The sequence below is a fragment of the Adiantum capillus-veneris genome, chromosome 1, assembly GCF_014529385.1.
Source record: "Adiantum capillus-veneris isolate H3 chromosome 1, ASM1452938v2, whole genome shotgun sequence".
NCBI classification, from domain to species: domain Eukaryota; kingdom Viridiplantae; phylum Streptophyta; class Polypodiopsida; order Polypodiales; family Pteridaceae; genus Adiantum; species Adiantum capillus-veneris.
In genome coordinates this window covers 137,210,427-137,230,970 of record NC_140931.1, presented here as the reverse complement: position 1 = coordinate 137,230,970, position 20,544 = coordinate 137,210,427, and positions in this window count along the sequence as shown.

Genomic DNA, 20,544 nt, shown 5'->3' with positions numbered 1-20,544 from the left:
CCATGCAATTGTCCTATTCTGAGGTTACCCCAACTCTTCCTGCTAATTATTGCTATTGTTTTATGTCCAATAGTACTTCTAAGATAACTTGAAAAAAACTTTTTATTCCTATTATGTTTCAAAAACAAACATACTCAAAGTTTTCAAAAGCAGTTCACCTGGTTGTTGCTTGTAGTAGCCATCTTGGAGTGCTCCTTTATGCCTTTGGATGCTCAAGGTATTGTTCTCCTTGAGACCGTTGCCTTGGACTGGGCCAGATGTAACAAGTTAGTCGGCTATACATACATTTTAGTTTATGTAAACTATGAACTCATTTTTATGCTTAACCGTTGTGTAACTTTGTTGATGCATGAATTCCATATGCACCAGTATGTAAAAGACCGGAGTACGGACGTGCCTAATGTGTACTATTCACATGCTTATGCGGTGTTCTTGCTAAAAATTGTACTTTGAAAACATGCTACTAGTAGCATGTATATGTATGCATTCCCTGCTATTGTTTACCCGTATTGCTCGTTAATAAACAAAACGTTGTCCTTTATCGAGAGAGTTTGGTGTGTGATAGCATTCTTTTATCATGCCTGTGCATTCCTCCGAGTACTTTTCCTTATGAAAGCGTGCTAGGGGAGGGTGAGTGCACAAAAAGTAGTCTTATGCTTTTAGAAAATCAATACGGCATAAGAGATTTTACACAGTAAGGTTTAAGGTGTAAAAACTTGTACAAAAAGGGCATTTTTACCTTAGCTTGCAATACTCCTAGCCTGACACACTTTCTCTGTGTAGAAAACAGCGTTTGTTGTTTGTGGTTGATGACGTTGGGCTGGCGCAACAAGAAAGAGGCTAACGCCTTTGGGTTTAGAAGTGTAGCGCAAAACTTGTGCCGTGCCTTATCAGGACGCCACCGTATGGAAATCGTGTGCGTGTGAGGCTCGGCCAAGCAATTGTGCATGAGGCATTGTGTATTCATGTAGATAATGATAGGTGTGCCTTGCGTTACCTTGGCTTTATAGGAATGCTGAGCCCGGTGCCTTAAAGGCAGTCCATGGCCATTCCAGCTTCAACGTTTTCTTGCCAGGAATGCATACGGCGCTATTAAGCCGGTTTGCCTTTTTTAGCCAGGCTCCAAGTTGCTTAGATATTTTAGAATTACGCCTTTGACCTTATAAAAGGTTATATCCGTATAAGCTATTTGTTGTAAAAAGGGGGAGGGGGGGGGGGGGGGGGGGGGGGGGGGGTAAATAACAAGGGGAGGGAAAAAAACCACTTTGAGATAAAGAATTCATAAATTATTGTGACTTGAAGCAGAAATTTGATAAGTTGAGGGATGCTAACACACATTTACAGATAACTTCAATGATGCTATCATGCATCTGGAAACTATTTTACAAAGGTTCTGGCTTATCTAAGCCAGAATACAAAAAAAATAGAGGGGGTTTGTTGCTTGAATACTCCATCCGCCTGCTAATGTTGTATGTCCATGTCTTTTGACTACTCCTCCGCCAAAGACGTTGTCTGTGTCATGCAAAAATTGTTAGTACACTTGACATCATGTTATTATGACACCATGTGTGTGCTATGAGTTCGTATGTCCTTATGCATTACCTTGTTTCATGGATTGTGTGCTTTTTTGACATCGTGTGTACATAGAATCATGTATTTAGATTTTTCATTGCCAGTATTGGGTTGAACAGGACTAATCATAGAGCCGATCCAAAAAATGGGGCATAATGTGTCGAACTTACATCATGGGGCTGTCCGTGTGCGATATGTCAGTGTATGTTACATAGAGAGAGTGTGTGTGTGTGTGTGTGTGTGTGTGTGTGTGTGTGTGTGTGTGTGTGTGTGTGTGTGTGCCCCCCAACCCTTAGAAAAGGTACACTTGGTGGAGGATAGGCCACCAAGTGAACCTATCCCCTACCAATTCGTTGTTTTAATGTACTGATGGTAAACCTAATACCTGGAAACTGATTTCTCTCCAGGAAACTAGTAATACATGTAATTATTTTCTCTTTTTTGAAACCATTCTCTACGAACATAGAGATCAATTTATTTAAATCAGTTACCGCATATGATTCATGGGATGCATTATATAATATAGGCAGCATCTGTGATATGCACACATTATATGCCATCTTTTTTGGTCGATTTTACTGGCGGCATGAATAAACAAAACATTAGGGCATGGTAATTTGTCTTTTTTCCATGCGGTGTATGTCATATACTTACCTTCCATTGATTCGCATAACTGGATGTATGTGTTTAAATATGTGGTTTGATTTGTCTTGTGTGTGGCTTGAATCCCAATGATGTCCAAAGGGTAAATTGTAAAGGGGTCCTCTTGGGACAGGGGTTTTTTGTGATTTAGACACTACGAAACAAATGGATTATTAGCAAATAGCAAATCATCCATATATCGCCATATATATAAAAATGCGTTCATCATGTCAAATCTGGTAAGCCGAGATAGTTTCTTTATATATTCAATCTCATACCAAGATAAATACAAATTACACCATAATGGTGAACAGCTATACCCCATTGGTATACCTTTTTCTTGGCGATAAATGTGTTTACCTAATTTGGTAAAGCAGTTATCAAGGACAAACTCATTGATGTTATGTAAATATTCAAATGTCGAGACCACTTCCTTTTTCTTTTTTGTGAGGACAATCTGCTTGCGATTCTTCTTAAACCCAAGACATTGCATACCTTTGATAAGTCTAATAATGTGGCTTAGCACATCTAGTAGTCCATGCTTACCTTTGTGAGGGATAGCTTCGTAACATGATGTTATATCAAAGGAATAAATGTTTGTAATATGCTTTGGTAGATTGAACAAAAAATCGTATTGATTACTAATCATCCAATACCCATTGGTTTGTATCCCAGAGATCATTTGTAGTTTTTTATGTGTGATTTCGGTGTACTCTTCAAATCCTTGTTTTACACTTTGGAGTATTTTGGTGATCATAGCCGTGGCGGGAGTAAATACACAACTATGAACATTAGTGATCCATCTGAAATCCATTTTATGGATTTTAAACTTTCCCATAAGATATGGGAGAGAGAACATAGCTGGTGTCTCTAACCCAATTTCTTGGGTATATGATCCTATGTCTTGGCAAACTTCCTCCTCTGCCGAAGAAAGAAGACGGAACTCGGGGCTTTCCAGCCATCTCCTTGCCGCTAATTGTATAAGTTTTTTACATATAAAAACGGGAGTTTGCGCAGATTTGTCAAGTCCGTATATGAATAGATATTGTAAAAGATAATTTATTTCATTCATCATGTTGGTGTCTTTGTACCAGGGAAGTTGGTTTTGCCTGTAGAAGGGAAATTTTTGGGAAAACAATTCATTAACCGATCCCTGGATATAATTGTAGTGTGATTTACTAACCTCACAACCTAGAAGGATACATAAGGTTTTCCATACATTGCCAAGTTCTTTTATTACTGCCTTAGGGTTTACAGGTACTAATGGTATGTGATTTAACCCTTTCTTGATGAATTCTTGGAATGTTTTATGTCTAGCTATGCTAGGGTTAGTGGTGATCACATGTTTTCCAAAAGGTTCAAGTTCAACTAAAAAGTTGGAAAACCTTTTATGTGTCAAACACCCACATGGTTGTGATTCATCAATTTCTTGGGAAAAAACAATAGACGGTTTATAGAGGGTATGGTTCAAGTTTCGGGTATATTTCCACCCAAAGCAAATCCTCATTTTAGATAGGTCTTTGTCAATGTGAAAATCATTTATATAAGTGTTTGAAAAAACTTATGAGGATTAACAAAGTCCATAAATCTGTTGCAAAATAATATATGAACAAATCCTCCATGCATCTTAACATTATGTTCAAAGTGTAACAATCCATTATTTCTTGTATGAAATGTCCTACAAATCCTTGAGCATCGAGTAATATTTACATTTAGTGGTCAAATTGTTGTCAAGATTATAGAAACATAGGCTTATGGGATATCTCCTGAAGTATTGCGATAACTAATGAAAGGAAAAAAAACAAGAAAGCTCATCAATTTTTATTTCTTGGAGCTCAAACTCTTAAGTGTCTGTGTAATTAAAAAACTGTATGATTCTGAGGCCTACAACCTAAAAAAACCAGCATGCTATATACAAAGCTTGAGACATTGGAGATGACCTTCAAACCGGTCTAAATATCCTAATTGGGTTCAAGTTGTAAACCTTCACTGAACATTTGGATCATGTTTACTAATTAAGTATAAACTCATGTCCATGTAGAGACTCTTTCAAATGCTCTCTTCATTACACTTGGCGCGCCCAAATTAATTTTTTGACATAAGCATGCATTGTCTTCCATCATTTGTGCACAACAAGAGCAAAGGAGGGTATTAATAGTAAAATCATAAGGAGGATGTCCCTTGCATCATTTTTCTTTTGTACTCATGGAGCTTCAATATGATAGCCTTCCTTGACAAGAGCACCTTTGCCAGAAAAGGGGCCCCAACTACCCTTCTACTTTCTCTTTTGACATGTTGTCAACCATGCCTCTTATGCAACTTTGTCACATGCATTTGCATAAGACATGGGCTAATGCTATCCTTGTCTACCTTTCATGGTATCACACATTTTTGTTTGAGTTGGCAGTCCACTTCACATCTTAGATACTCAAGATTGTACCAAGTTGCCTCTTCTACCCATCCTTGCCCAAGCAAGAGAGATGGAAGTTTGATTTTCAATGTGTAGGTTCCAAGATTTTGAAAAAAGTTTCCAATGAGCTAATGAAAAAGGGGAGGTTTATTTTGTTAAAAAAGCTCAGTTTTTGATTGGTTTGAAGAGCTTAAGATACTCATTACAAAGACAAGCAAATATATAGGTTCCAATGTTTTGAAAAAAAGTTCCAATGAGCTAAAGAAAAAGGGGAGGTTTATTTTGTTAAAAATGCTCAGCTTTTGATTGGTTGGACGAGATGAAGGTACTCATTACAAAGACAAGTAAACATATTCACATCACCACTGAATCATGGAAAAGACTCTCTCTCTCTCTCTCTCTCTCTCTCTCTCTCTCTCTCTCTCTCTCTCTCTCTCCCCCCCCCCCCCCCCCCCTTCCCCTTCCCCCTTGTGACAGAGGCAATGCCACAAATGTGTCGATAGTGGTAGGGTGGCGATGTTGGGGGTTCCAGCGTTCCAATAGCTCCAATGACCAACAGAATTATCAATCCAGAGGGATTAGCTACCCGACTAGGGCATGGAAACACTCACACGGTTAGTGAGCTTGAGCTAATCGTGGCAACACAAATGGTTAACTCTACGAGGTGAGCTTCTCGGCCTATGGAGGAGCTAAACCACAATGAAGGGAAATCTCCACATCCACTTCTCTCCATCTCCAATCAACCCAATCACACACACTACGATTGCAAGACGCACACAACACTAATCATATCATGCAACACACTAATCGCAAGCACACACACATAGATCTATCGAGCACCACACTCCAATCAAACATACATGCACACACAAGCAAAAGAGGGCAATCACACAAGATTAGAGAGGGATCAACCACTGATTAGTAAAGATCTAGCTAATCTAAGCATCATAGACAATCATAAGAAGCATGAGAGAGGCATAGTGAAAGAGAATGAATCATTGATTAGTGTTAATCGAGTCTCATGATCAAGGAGAAGCTCAAGAACTCCATAGCCACACACCTCAAGAGCTCTCACCAAAGAGTGCTCTCAACAAATGAGCTTGAGAACCCTAATTTCTTTTACACACTGCCTTATGTACCTAGGGTAAAAATATACAATGTTCGGGCGTCCAAGGCCTTTAGGACTCCACCACTTACTGAATTTTCAACCTAAACACAATAAGTGGCCTATTCTTTACAGCTTGGAACTCCCATTGAGCCCGTAACACATTAAAAATATTACAATGGCTTGAAATAAATCGGGAATTTACAATACGTGACCATTTTGGAAAAATGTGGAAAATGTGTAACTCCAATCTTTACTGCTTCTTCACTTTGATCTTCGATGTGCATTCGTATGTCTTCTGTGTTTAGCAGCTTCTATTAACTGACGTTGACTCGGTTAACTTTCCCCCCTTTCGATTTTAGTGCCCGTCCTCGGGCACTGTTGAAAATGTCCTGGAGGCTATGGAAAATTTTTGATTGGTTGTTGATGGGCTGATTGTCTTCATTTGTCATTGGATTTGTTGATGAGGTTCAATTTTTTGCAGCATCTTCATTGGTCCAAATATGTATGATGTGAGAGATGATGTTGCATTTGTCCATTGTAATAGCATAATGATGAGGCTATTGTTTATTTATGAATAGTATGTACAAGGGAAGTAGAATGATGAGGTTCTAAATTAGGGTCTAATACCTGGATGACCAAAGGGAAAAAACCCAGTGGGAAAAAACTACCTTTGGGATACGCGCATTATTGGAGTACTTATTAGCATGGAAATATTAATAAAGTATTGAAGGGATTATTCACGAATAGATATGGAATTAAAAAATGTGATATACGTGGAAGTGTACTGGGCCGACGCCAATTTGCCAAGGTCAGCACCAAGCGATGGGGAGCGTTGGGCAATCACCAAGCTTGCTATTTGCTCGGTGCTGACTCCATCGTCACATGTAATGATTTTAACCCCAAGGTCAGTACTAAGCGATATGGAATGTTGGGCAGTCCCCAAGCGTCCTATTTGCCCCGTATTGACTCAACTACCGTATGTAATGACTATAAGAGCAACGTCAACACCAAGCAATAGGGAGTGTTGGGCAGTCCCCAAGCTTCCTATTCGCTCAGTAGTGACTTATTGCATGACTTGTCTTTATTTTATCGGTTATCATGTCCCAAGGTTTTGCGGTCGCTTGTAACAAATTTAACATCCAGGTCAACACCAAGCGATAGGGAGCGTTGGGCAGTCCCCAAGCTTCTTCTTCGCCCGGTATTGACTCCATTGAATTTTGTCTTTCCATTGTCGCTTATCATGCCCCAAGGTCTTTGCTAGCGGGTGTAAGGACTTGAACAACAAGGTCAACACCAAGTGATAGGGAGCATTGGGAAGTCCCCAAGCATCTTATTCGCTCGATATTGACTTACTTCATGACTTGTCTTTCTGTTGTCGATTGTCATGCCCCAAGGTTTTTGCTGGTGCTTGTAACGGTTTTAACACCAAGGTCAACACCAAGCAATAGGGAAACATTGGGAAATTCTCAAGCTTCCTATTCGCTCAGTAGTGACCCCATTGCATGGCTTTGTTGGTTAGCATGACATTGGTTTGTTGCCAGTTGTAGTCCACTCAATATGCATAGGTGGAAGCAAAAAGAGTGTCTAATGCATATGTTCAATGATGGGACATCCTATTTATGCATAGACAGAAATGCATGAGAAACAATATGTTGTGCAAGAAAGATTTTGCGGGGTTCTTCAAAAAGATGGTGTAGCTAGAAAAGCATATGACATGGCTTTGTAAGCTGGCACCCCTTTAAGAATGGTTTTCGTTGATGAGGGTATGTGCTCTCATCTTACTGTGCACTGTGCGTGAGTGTTGGACTCTACAACACTCCACCAATTGTAAGTTAATAGACTTCGACCCTTATGCTCATCTCATCCAGCAGGAGCAACATGACTTTAGATATGCTCAACTCTTCCAGCCTGAGCGTAAGCCTAATGACTACGACTCTTAGCACAAAGTTTAATATGACTTGAAGCTTTGGGACTAATGCTTTGCTCATTTTGTGGCTCAGTAGCCCAACTTTGACTATGCCAAAGAGTGCTTTTTGCACCCAGGCGACTTGACTTTTTACATTCTTGTGCTTACTACAAACATTTCTTCAGGTAAAAGTAAGCTTGAATCCTCCAAAAGAGGATTAGTGAAGGACCAAGTTGGCATTGAAGGTTTGTTTTGCCATACTTGTTTTATCATCTTTGAATATGCATTCATGTTGGTTGGGTTGTCCTTCTTTGACTGTGAAGACTCCATTATCTGTTTGATTCTCCAATTAGACCTGTTGTTGTAAGAAGTCTTTGATGTTGTTGTAGGCCTCCGTTGAACATTGACATTTGACTTTTGACTAGGAGCATTGGAAGACTTAGGAATCCATATCTCTTCAGGACCTTTGTATCTCCATTGTTGACTTTGCTTTGTTCTAGATCTTGTTGAGTTCTTGAGATCTTCCTGCAGGTCTGGTGTAGTTGCAATTGGCTGATGGTTGGCTGGTAGCCAAATCTTTGTATAACTTGTGTAGAATCCTTGTGCAAGAGGAACATTCTTTGAGATCCGTCTTTGTTTTGTATCCTCTTGAGAGTTGTGGTTGACTTTAGCATCTTTCAATGTTGTTTTGTTGTATACCTGCTTCTTAGGTATCCTAGGATATTGTCGAGGTTGATACCTTGTGGGCCTTCTTTCATGGGAGGGTCCTGACTTCACTTCATATGCTCTAACCTGCGATTTTGGTGCCCATATCTGTCTGTTACCTCCATAGTACTTCTGTTCCTTTAAGCTCCATTGTGATTCTATCCATCCTATGTGTTTGTCTTTCTGTGTTGATTTCTCCTCCTCCTTAATCCAAACTGGATCATTGACTTTGATTGAACTGCTCGTAACAAACACTTGTTGGACTTTACTTTGCTTTCTTGAGTACTTTGGCTGATATATCTTTGCTTTTTTGGGTGTCCCCTTAAAGATTTCAGTTGGGTCAGCGATTGACTTGAATATGAAAGCCCGACTTGCTTGAAGAAGCTGTTCCATGAGGGTTCTTTGATGTAGAGGCATATGCTGTCACAACTTCTTTGCTAATCGGTGGAGGGTCCACTTTAGCTTTACCTTTGTCTACAAGATTTGTCTTTGATTCTTGTGACTTTTACAACTCTGAATCTAGCGTTAACGATACCTGTAAATGTTGTTGGCTACCTCTTGGAAAAGAGAGTATTAGCATTTTATCTTCTTTGTAGGCCTTGTGTTGGTCTACTAACCACTGATCTCCAAGGATGACATCTGCAAAAATTTCCTTTAAAGTCTTCACCTAAAACTTCACTTGCTCTTCATGTTTTTGGATGCTAAGGATAACAACCATTTCTTTTTGACCTGTATGTATACTTAGCCTTGTTTTGCTATCATGTTTGCGTGGAGTAATCTCTAGAATGCTCTAAATGTGGTCTACAACCATATTGCAATTTGGTTCTTTATCCAGTAGAGCATTACATCTGACACTTGCTCCTTTTGTATTGCTGAGAACTATAGCTATTCTCATTGCTAGTTCTATTGAAGATCTTTGTCCTGCTTTTGCCATGGTCTCATCTTGAGTCTAATTGCGTCTCTATGGAGGGTGACTTGAGACTCTGTTTTCCAATCTGACTTACATCATCTGATTCAACTGGCAATGAGTGATTGAGTTTTGGACTTCCTATTGCTTCTTGGTTGTTTGCAACCTCGTCCTTCTTTACTTCTGGCTTTGATGGCATTCTTTGCTCAATAGCTTCTGTGGTTGCTTTTTGCTTTGTTTGATTTGTACTTGCTATTTCCTGATTTGCTTCAAGTTCTTTTGCAGTTCTGTCCGATGGAGATGAATCATATTCAACGAGATCTGCTTTGATATCAATCTCCATTTTAACTATGCTTGAGGACCTTTTGCTGTCGTCCGTGGTGGGTGACCACTCTTGATCTCCATTCTTTGTTGTCTTTGAAGACTGCATCTTCATTGAATTTTGTGTCTCTATCATCTTCTCTGCCATTAGCATTCCCATTATGATGTCGTTTGGCATACCTTTTGCTGTGATCACGTGGAATTGAACTATGATGATCTGTGAACTTACTTTAATGGTGGTAGAGATGATTCCATGACACTCTGCTCATTTGTTTCTTGATATGCTCACAAATTCAGGAGCATCTTCCAGCTGTGGTTGGCCACATCTTTTCCAAGTGCGAAAGGACATGAGGTTCTTGTCTAGTTGAAATTCAAGCTTTACTTCTCTTGACAACTTTTCTTCATTTTCACCAGCAATGTTGCACTTGATCGTCTTGGAATCTTTTTATGTATTGTGTGCTTTTATTGTAGCAATATCCTTTGGTAGAGCTTTATCTGCATTATTTTTGCTTTGATCACCTGTTTCCGTTGATGTCAAGTCCATTCGCTCTAATATTGCACTTTTTGCAATTGTTGAGCATTGTCCTCCTGCCTCTGAGTAACCTTTGACCTTAAAAGATCCATTGTACTTTCTGACAGAATCTGTCTCTTTGGAGGAGATTTTGGTGGTGACCTTTGTGTAGCTTTTTGGACTTTAGCTCCCAATGACTTTTCTGTCACCTGTTCTGGCTGCTTGAGGCTTTGTATCATCTTCAGATAGTCTTTGACTTCAGTTATGCCATCCATAGGGGTTTGTACAAGGTCATGGCCTTGCTGATATTCATTATCATGTGCATCTTGATATGCATATGTGATCTTGGTCACATGTAACTGTTTGAACACTATTGCACTTGTCAGCTTTTGACTCTGACTTGTGGAGATCAACTGAAACTTTTGTCCTTGATAATCTTCATAGAAGCATTTGTCTGCAGATTCTGATGGAATCTGGGTCAATTGGAAACTTCCAATAACCATATGATCTTTCAATGGTTTTTGCTTTGAAGGGGTCTGTTGGCTAGAAGCTCTAGGGCTTCTAACTAGTGTAGCATTTCTTGGTACATAAGCTGAGCTTGATGGATTTGTAGCTCCCCCCTTCCTAGGGTGATCACTATAGCCTGCTTCATTGTAGGAGTTCAAAATTGTTTGGCTCTGGTTGAGTCTCACCTTTTGGGATTGTGAAGGTACACTTTGGGTAGCATTGTTGATGTTTGGCATCTGCAAACTCTTTGCATAGTTTCCTATGTATCTCCATGAAACATGAAAAATTTTTCCCCAAGTCAAGCTGTAGATAGCATTATCTTTGCCCTGATATTGTCTATCCCATGGGTCTCCTATGATATGAGCTTCTGTGGTTCAGGACCCAAGGCATCATAGATGCTAGACACTCGTCTATATCTACGACTGTTTTGGTCAAAGTATATGCTCATTTCATCACAACATCGAAGCTTGATTTTCGATGGAGGAGAGTTTGGCTCTGAACAGATTTCTAGGTTCACTCGGGTGATATCCTTTAGCTCTAGAGAGGATGGGCTATAATAGACTCTTTCCTCTGAAATGAACCATCCTTTCTGATCTATCACTGGACGTACTTCTATGAGCGGGTATGTGGGCCGTTCAAACACTGGTTGATTCTTTTTGTACAATTTCTCTTTTTGGTCTACATAGTGTGCATATGAATTATGGGTGCCATACAATGCTGTCATCATTCTGTTTGATGTGTCCCTTAGACTCGTGAATGATTGCACACTTGTGGCAGTGGATGCAGAATCATTTGCAAATTTAACACTTTTTTCAACCTTCGGTGATATCTCGACACCTTGACTAAATTCATGCAAGAATTTGTTGTTCAAAGAATCAATTTTAAGCTTTTCAGGTACCTGTGCATCTTTATGCTGATTTTGAACTTGCAGTGCTTTTAACGGCAATGCAGAATCATCCGATTACGTTAAAAGTGACAGGTTAGTTGCACTTACATCAAGATTCGCATTTCGAATTTGCTCTGTGCATTGCTTGGCAGTTGATGTATCCTAGTTGTCTGGATTTCTTGGACAATCTTCAAAAAAATTTCCACCTTTCCGTCCACAATCTGAGCAATACGCCATGACTGGTGGTATTTCATTAGGTTATGTCATGTCAAGCTCTAGCTGAGAATTTTCAGCTTCTATGCTAGCCAAATTGTCGGCATTTTCTTTTAAAACACTGAGCATCAAGCTATAGATTGCTCCATCTTGACCTTTGTACCGTCTTTGGCTTTGTTCTCCACTTAGACTTGCTTCTATTGGCTGATCTGTAATTATGGCTCTCGACTGTAGATTCGACCACGGTAATTCATGTACAATGACCTTGATTGCATATGCACTAATTGGATGCTTTGCTGAATGTGCAGGTTTTTGGATAAACACTTGGGTTGATTTTTTGCACCTCTATCTGTACTTCATCTTTGAGCTTGCAATACCTGGCTCCACTAAAGTCTGTGAACATGTGGGAGTTCTCTAAATTTGGCTTTACTCTGATCAATAAGATCTTGGTTCCTATATTGCTTTTACTGCTCATAAGATACATATGACCTTCTGAATCTGCATATAAGACTTTGTCTCCATTGTAGCCATAAAGCTGTAAGATCTGCTCTATTACAATTGTGCATGGGTTGCCACTGCTACTAGCTTTCTCTGCTGTACTTGAACTCTCGGCTTGAGTTGGAGTCCATGTTGACTAGTTTGTAGAAACTGTCTCCTAGCATATTTTAGTGTTGATTAGCAGAATTTCTCATGCTCAATTTTGATAAAACTGCTTGTGGCAAAGCACTTCTGCAGTTAACTGCTCTTCAGATTCACAAGAGTTGATTAACTCTAGCTCGACAGTGTCAGAATTGATTTGGACCCTAAATAGCCTAGTTTGCTATCCAATGTGATTTGTGCCCCTGTCTGTCCAACTGGAAGCTGAATTTTCAGTGCAATTACTCGCACTAGTCAATTTCTAGCATGCATATTTTTGGAAATTTGACTACTGCTCAATCAATTGTGAGTTGGTCGATTTCTCGCTTTTCTTCTGCTGATTTGGTTCGCTTTGGCACAGTTTTCTGCTCTTTTTGCCGTGTTCAGTTGTGCGATACACTTTTCGATTTTGCTTTCGCTATTTCTGACTTTTTTCGGGCTCGTTCTGGCTCTTTCTGTCGTTTATTGGCACTTTCAAGGACTTTCTTTTTATTTTTTCTATTTATTTGTGAAATTTTGAATTTTCTAACTTTTTGGTCTTTTTATGACTTTTTATGATTTTTTTTAGAAAGTTAGGCTTTTAGGAAATTTTTTGTGAATTTTTAATTTTATGGAATTTTTGATGGTTTTATGAATTCTATGATTTATTGGGATTTTTTTGTCAATTTATGATTTTCTAATGAATTTTTCGAGTTTTTCTAATTTTTATATGTTTTAGGGATTTATCTATGTCACTTTTTTAAAAAAAAATAATTTTTTGTGAGTTTGTTATTTTTTGTGAATTTTTTGTGACCTTCTAGAGTTTTCTATTAATTTATGGGATTTATTTGTGAAAATTTTAAAATTTTATGTGAATTTTTTATATCTTTTATAAATTTTTAAAGAAGTTTATATTTTTTATGAATTTTTCTAGGTGTTTTTCTTTTTTTTAATTGATTTTTTAAACTCTTTTTTAAAATTTTTATTGTTTTTTTGCAATTTTATGATTTTATGTGAATTTTGATTTTTTATGATTTTTTATTTGATTTTTCTATTTATTTTTTTGATTTTTTGATTGGTTGATTTTTTTCTTTTCTATGAGTTTTTTTAAAAATTAATTTTCTAATCCCTTTTAAGTTTTTTATTGAATTTTCTCATCCCCTTTTTTTTAAAAAAAATATTTTTTATTGGTTTTTTAATGAAATTTTTAATTCTTTTCTATGTTTGTATTATGCAAAATAAAAAAATATTTTATTACCTGGCTTACCTGTCCTTACCTACCGGCTGCACGCGTGGCGGGGCTGCTTCTACAGTGCGAATGAAGGCGCGTGGACTGCACTTGATGGCGTGCAGAACGTTGCAGGCAGGGTCAAGCGCAACGAGGATCAGGGCCCGGATCTGGCGCTCGCTACAAGACAGAGGGAGAGAGGAAAACACAAAGAGAGGGGGGGGGGGAAGGTTTGGGTCACGCTGCATGCAAGAAGAGAGTGGGTGAGAGGGTAGTGAGAGAGAGGGAGAGAGAGTGAGTGTGTGTGAGTGAGAGTTAGAGAGAGAGAATGGGAGTGTATGGGTTAGAGGGAGGAGAGAGAGTTAGAGAAAGACTACTACACGCTCCCGGATAGAGGCAAGAAAAAGAGAGAGCGGACACACTAGAGAGAGAAGGAGAGAAGGTGGGTTCACGCGGAACGTGAAGAAGAAGAAGAGAATTTTAAAGTCGAAAAAATTTATCGTTGTCTCTCTTTCTCTCTCTCTCTCTCTCTCTCTCTCTCTCTCTCTCTCTCTCTCTCTCTCTCTGTGTGTGTGTGTGTGTGTGTGTGTGTGTGTGTGTGTGTGTGTGTGTGCACTTGCGATCACACACCTTGTGTTATTTTTGCAATTGCGAAGAGATGGTGGCATGTGGGGAATCCCACGTCTTGAAGCAGAGCGTGGAGGTAGCCGTATGGGGAAGCAGTGCAGAGCACAAAGGCTCTCTCTCTCTCTCTCTCTCTCTCTCTCTCTCTCTCTCTCTCTCTCTCTCTTCCCCCCCCCTATGAACAGAGGCAATGCCGCAAATGTGTCGATGGTGGTAGGGTGGCGATGTTGGGGGTTCATCGTTGCAATAGCTCCAATGACCAAAAAAATTATCAATCCGGAGGGATGAGCTACCCGGCTACGGCATGGAAACGCTCACACGGTTAGTGAGCTAATCGTGGCAACACAAATGGTTAACTGTACGAGGTGAGCTTCTCGGCCTATGGAGGAGCTAAACCACAATGAAGGGCAATCTCCACATCCACTTCTCTCCACCTCCAATTAACCCAATCACATACACTACGATTGCAAGACGCACACAACACTAATCCTATCATGCAACACACTAATCGCAAGCACACACACAGAGATCTATCGAGCACCACATTCCAATCAAACCTACATGCAAACACAAGCAAAAGAGGGCAATCACACAAGATTAGAGAGGGATTAACCACTAATTTGTTAAGATCTAGCTAATCTAAGCATCATAGGCAATCATAAGAAGCATGGGGAGGCACAGTGAAAGAGAATGAATCATTGATTAGTGTTAATCAAATCTCATGAGCAAGGAGAAACTCAAGGACTCCATAGCCACACACCTCAAGAGCTCTCACCGAAGAGTGCTCTCAACAAATGAGCTTGAGAATTTTAATTTATTTTACACACTGTCTTATGTACCTAGGGTAAACATATGCAATGTCCGGGCGCCCAAGGCCTTTAGGGCTTCCCCACTTACTGAATCTGCAACTTAGGCACATTAACTGGCCTATCCTTTACAGCTTGGAACTTTCATTGAGCCCGTAACACATTAGAAATATTACAATGGCTTGAAATAAATCGGGAATTACAATACGTGACCATGGAAAATATGTAACTCCAATCTTTACTGCTTCTTCACTTTGATCTTCGATGTGCATTCGTACGTCTTCGGTCTTTAACAGCTTCTGTTAACTGACATTGACTCGGTTAACAGGCGAGATGCATAGCATAGGGTGTGCAAACATGGAAGGGGGGATAGCTGACATGAACTGGAAGTATCTCGCTAATGCATTAGTTTTTTCTTTAAAAGTATGCGAGTAGGTGACACCTGATTGTACGTGATATCAGATTGTGAAAATTGAAAATTGCATGAATTATGAAACAACCTCAAAGAAAAATATTGAAGGTTGAAGGTCTCTCTCTTTTTGTGTGTGTCTCTATATCAACCATGTGTGGGAGTACTCTCTCTCTCTCTCTCTCTCTCTCTCTACAAATGGCATACATATGGATCACTTATTTGGTCATTTTCAAGTCTAGGAACAAAATGATGGTTATGCCGAAGCTGCCCATGATCCATTCTCTTCAAAGTTGCAAAAGCTTTGAGAACATATAAAATTGCTATCTAATTAGGCCGTATGCCATTCAACAACATATCCTCAAAAATCTCCAAGCATTTCATGTCATAACGATGCAAAGATAATTGCAAAACATGACACTATGTCTCAAGCTAGCAAACTTTCAAAGATTGTGTGTGCATGCTCTAGAGTGGTATACCTTATATGCATGTCCATCAAGCTCAGATTGAGACCTCAAACGAATTCTGATCAAAGGAAATCTCCCTAGCAGCTATATTGTTACAATCTCTTGTGAGGTTGCAGTGGGCAAAAAGGAAATGTTGGATCATGTGTTTATACGAGGTGAAGTGGCATCATATCCTAGGTCATCTTTTCAAAGAAGATGAACACCTTTTAATCAAGCACACAAGGACACCACCACTTGAAGGCAAACATTGGTAAACTTTGCAATGTGACACATACCTCAAACGCCATCTACGAAATTAGGGTGCATTCAGATTGTGCATGGGCACAAACTTGGGGCATGGTTTGTGCATCCACATGTCATTTACACTTGATGGCTCTTGAATATTATGTAAAGCTACAAGTTTGACATCCAATAGGAAGCGAGCTTGTGGTTAGCTGAAACGCTTCAAATCCGTGGGGTCTAGAGATAATTAGTTTGCCTTGATTGCTTCATTATGTATATAGTAAGAAGTAAAATGGGGTAGTGGTGTGGATTTTACCGCATGGAATAGCTTGTGATGATGGCTCCGTCGAATCTCTCCTCGAGGATTTTGCCAAAAACTCTTATGATCTCGCTTCACAAATGAGATTTTGCATGAAAAGATGTATGGAGGAGAAAATTTGCACAATATAGTAAAGATGGAGATAGATGCATTTCTTGCATTGTGATTCTTGTTCCCATAAAAACAAGAAAAATGTCATGAAAATTAATTTCTAACCTTCTAAAAGTAACGTCCAACTTAAATTGGCCACTTAAGTTCAAGGAAAATAAAGAGAGAACAAGTGAAATCGATAAAGTACTAATGGACCAACCGGTCAAGGTTTGGGACCAAAATGAGAAAGTCCATAAATGAGCAAGGGTAATTGCTAATTAATTATCTCAATCATAGGTATCGGTCAAGGAAGGATAAATATATCCGAGGCAGCTTTGATCAAAGGTACAAGACAAAGGAGATGACCGAGAGCAATTATAGGAGTCTAAAAATAGGAAGTGAGTATGCTAAGCTCAAGTCAGTAGAATAAGTGACTATGCTAAGCTCAATTCATTAGAATAAGTGACTATGCTAAGCTCAAGTCATTAGAATAACTCTTTAAACTCTAAGTATGAAGTTTGGGAAGCCTTAGGGTGAAATTCTAACTTTCCACAAAATATCTAAACTTAGCAAGTTTTGGGAGCAACTTGACGGCACCTCCAAAGCATTGTGCTAAGGTTTTGCACAAGAGATAAAAGTTTTGAATCCCAAAGGGTGAGTTTTATTTTTGCCAAAATTTATTTTAATTTAGCAAGCCCTAAATTAGCAGTTGGGTTGTAGCCCCGAGTCAGCTTCATAAGCCTCCAAGGTTTGTGCAAAGGTCTTGCACCTGAGCTAATTAATTAAAAAGTAAGTTTATGGTTTTTATTAAATGAAAAGGTAAAGCTAAAGACTAAGCTTAAATTAGCCCTTCCTCATTTAGTAAGTTTACTCTAGTGTTTGTTTGCTGAGCTTAGCTAGGCCACATGTCTAAAGTAGCACACACTTGCTTTGTGTGAACTTAACAAGTGTGTGTGAGTATGTATGGTGTGCACACTTGCCAAGAAGAGTCCAAGAGAAGTGGGGCTGATTTCGCAGGTAAGAGGGGACAAGCGTTGGGCATGCTTGAGTTGCACTAGGAGGTGTTCCCACCTCATTGGTCAAGAGTGAAACATTCTACTTCAAGTCTGATCCACACTTGCATAAGCATAAAAGGGGGGACTCGTGGGGATTTTTGGCCTCTTCCTGCGCCTCTCACTCACTCTCTCAAGTGCCCAAGATTGGAAAAGCAAGCTCTCTCCCTCTCCCTCTCTCATGGGAGCTCTAGAGACAGACTCTATGCTCAAGCTCCTTCCTATGGATGCAAATCCAAGCCAATGAAAGTTTTTTCTTCTCTATCCCTACTATTTTATTATACTATGCCATGCTAAGAGCTTAACCATGAGCAAGCATATTCGAAGAATCTATCCTCTTGCTTGAAAAATACTTATCTCCACCTTCATCATCCTCTTTTCCCGCATTTCTTTTCTCCCCACTGCGGTGTTTAGGGTTTGGGAAGGAGGGTTATACCATGGAATCTTGAGGACATCATCTTCTTGATTCAAATAAGGCTCTGCAAGAGAACAAACATGTATTGTAACAAAGCTCTCTTTTGAGAGGATTATAATACAAGTCCTTTTGGAGGGGGGACCGGCTCCAAGTATATCCGGTCCTCATCAGGTTGTCAATCTTAATTAGTTTTTCTCTTTGAGTTATGTGCATGGTTAAAGTGTTTTAATGTATGTTTGTGTAAAGAAATCAGTCTGGCACAATCTGTGATCTCCTTGGTATCTCTCTCTCTCTTAAAGGAAAAGTCTCTCCTTTCATAGTTAAATTCTGCTGAATATAAAAGTAAGTATTACATTCTCTGACAAAATAACCATACGTAAGTATAGTGTGGAGTTGGCACCATTCTCCACATTTATAATAATATTGTCGGGCTTACCCCACCACTTCTATCCCCTCTAGTGTTGAAGGGAGACTTTTGCTTATCCTCCATTGTTGGACTTTTTTATTGTAAAAATACTACAATTACACAAGGAAAAACTCATCACCAATGTTTTATAAAGACATGTATCATCCACGTTGCCATGTCGTGGTGTATTGTCTATGTGTCCCTTTGTTGGGAATAACAAAAATTCTTCAACCATTGTCACCTTCATCTACAATCTTTTCAATAAAAATGATGTAAATCAATCACTTTAATGTGAACATGATGTAATCTAAGTACTTTTAAGATCACATAGAGGAAATCAAAATACAAAATATAAGTGTACCTTTGGTATTGGTCATATGCATCAAAGCACAATCTTGGATGGATTGACTCGTAGACCTTCCTTAATTGTTCCGTCACCTTCCCACTAGTATGTGTTCACCCATCCTCATCCCTTCTATGACTTCCGCCAAAATGTCAACCAACTAGAACTTTTGTCGTATTGTCCGTCTAGAGGCTAATACACACACATACACAAACTTGCAATTTTTGGGGCACCCCATCTGGCATACATATCGATCAAAACATGGCCAAGCACGACATCTTTCTCCAAGAGCCCCTAAGGCCACAAGATCTTGAGGTGCAAGCATAGGTTGGAGAAAGTCACGTTGGGCATATATTTCAATCAACACATCAAGTGATGACATTTTAGAGAAGAAGCCCATGAAGTACTTCTTGTTCTTTCATGGCCGCACCACATTTGGCATTCATATCGACCAAAGCACCAACAATGACATCTTTCTCCAACGCCCGTTGATTAGCAGTGCTATCGTGAATTTTCTCAACCATGTCAGCATCTTGCGTAAAGGCACAAGCCTTCAAGATGCAACCTGGTCTTCTACTTGGCGTGTTGCATCCATATTCATGTGAAACAAGGGCCTCGCCCTCACCCTCACTTCTCATTTGATTTCCTAATGGCTGTTGAGATTCCTACTTCCCTTTGTAGCAGTGTGATGCTTTACCTTCTACTCCTTTGATTGATGGATGCCTTGATTTTTTTATTGATGAGCAAAGGAGACACCCACAACCCACATAGCTATTCAAAACCACAATCTCCTTGCTCTAGATGCCAAGTCGTGCCCTCTTAGCTAGCCTTGATTTCCTACTCACTCTTGAAGATCACCTTTGCCTAGTGCAAACCAACAACCATGTGATTGTTCAGTCCAAGTTGTCAAAGTCGACGATGCAAAAGCGTAGAGACCAAGGGGAGTGAGCACGAGAGAGAGAGAGAGAGAGAGAGAGAGAGAGAGAGAGAGAGAGAGAGAGAGAGAGAGAGAGACTCTTGAACCAATCAACCTTGGCAATGAATAATTGAATGTGTATACAATGGAGGCAAGGGGTTACTTATATAGCAATCTCAGTAAATTTCCCTACCCAAGACTTTGACAAATAAGTAAAATAAATACCTAAAAGTCAAACTAAATAATGGGATCACATTGCGCAGTTCACTTGAGATACCAAAACTCTAACCCCCTCTCTGCAGCTCATAGTGGACATCAATAGTGAGACCAAGTCGATGAAGAAGCTACCATGGACACCCCAATAGAAGGCCTTGGACTACTGGATACTCCTCGGTGTTGCTCTCCTCAACTTTGTACCTGAAAGTAATGCCATCTTAAGCATCGGTTGCCTTTGTAGAAACTTTGAAGTGTAGACCATACTACGTCCAATAATCCCCATTCGTGAACTATGAACACATCACGTCCAAAATATAAAACTCCAAGATAATGAACTATTGGAAGACATCTTCTCCATAATCTGAACAACAACAATAGACTGGTGCACTCATCCATAGTGTTTTAGATGTCTGATTGGTTCCTTGCCAGATGCATGTGCATTGAACTCCGACCTACGGGTCCAAACACCAATAACTTGAACTCCAACACAAGGGTCCAAATTAATTATAGGGATCATTGCTTGCCCCTCTCTGCCACTCACAAGCCTCTCTCTGGCTGAAGCTAGTGGTGACACCTATCATTTGATAAGAAATATGACGTTGAGGCCACTCTGGCTACCACCACGTGTGCCATGCCGATCTCCTCTGTCAAATCTTTATTACCGTAATCTCTACCCAGCTTGCCTTTGTCATTGTCTATCTGTGAGTTCTTGCTTTTGCCTTTGGCTT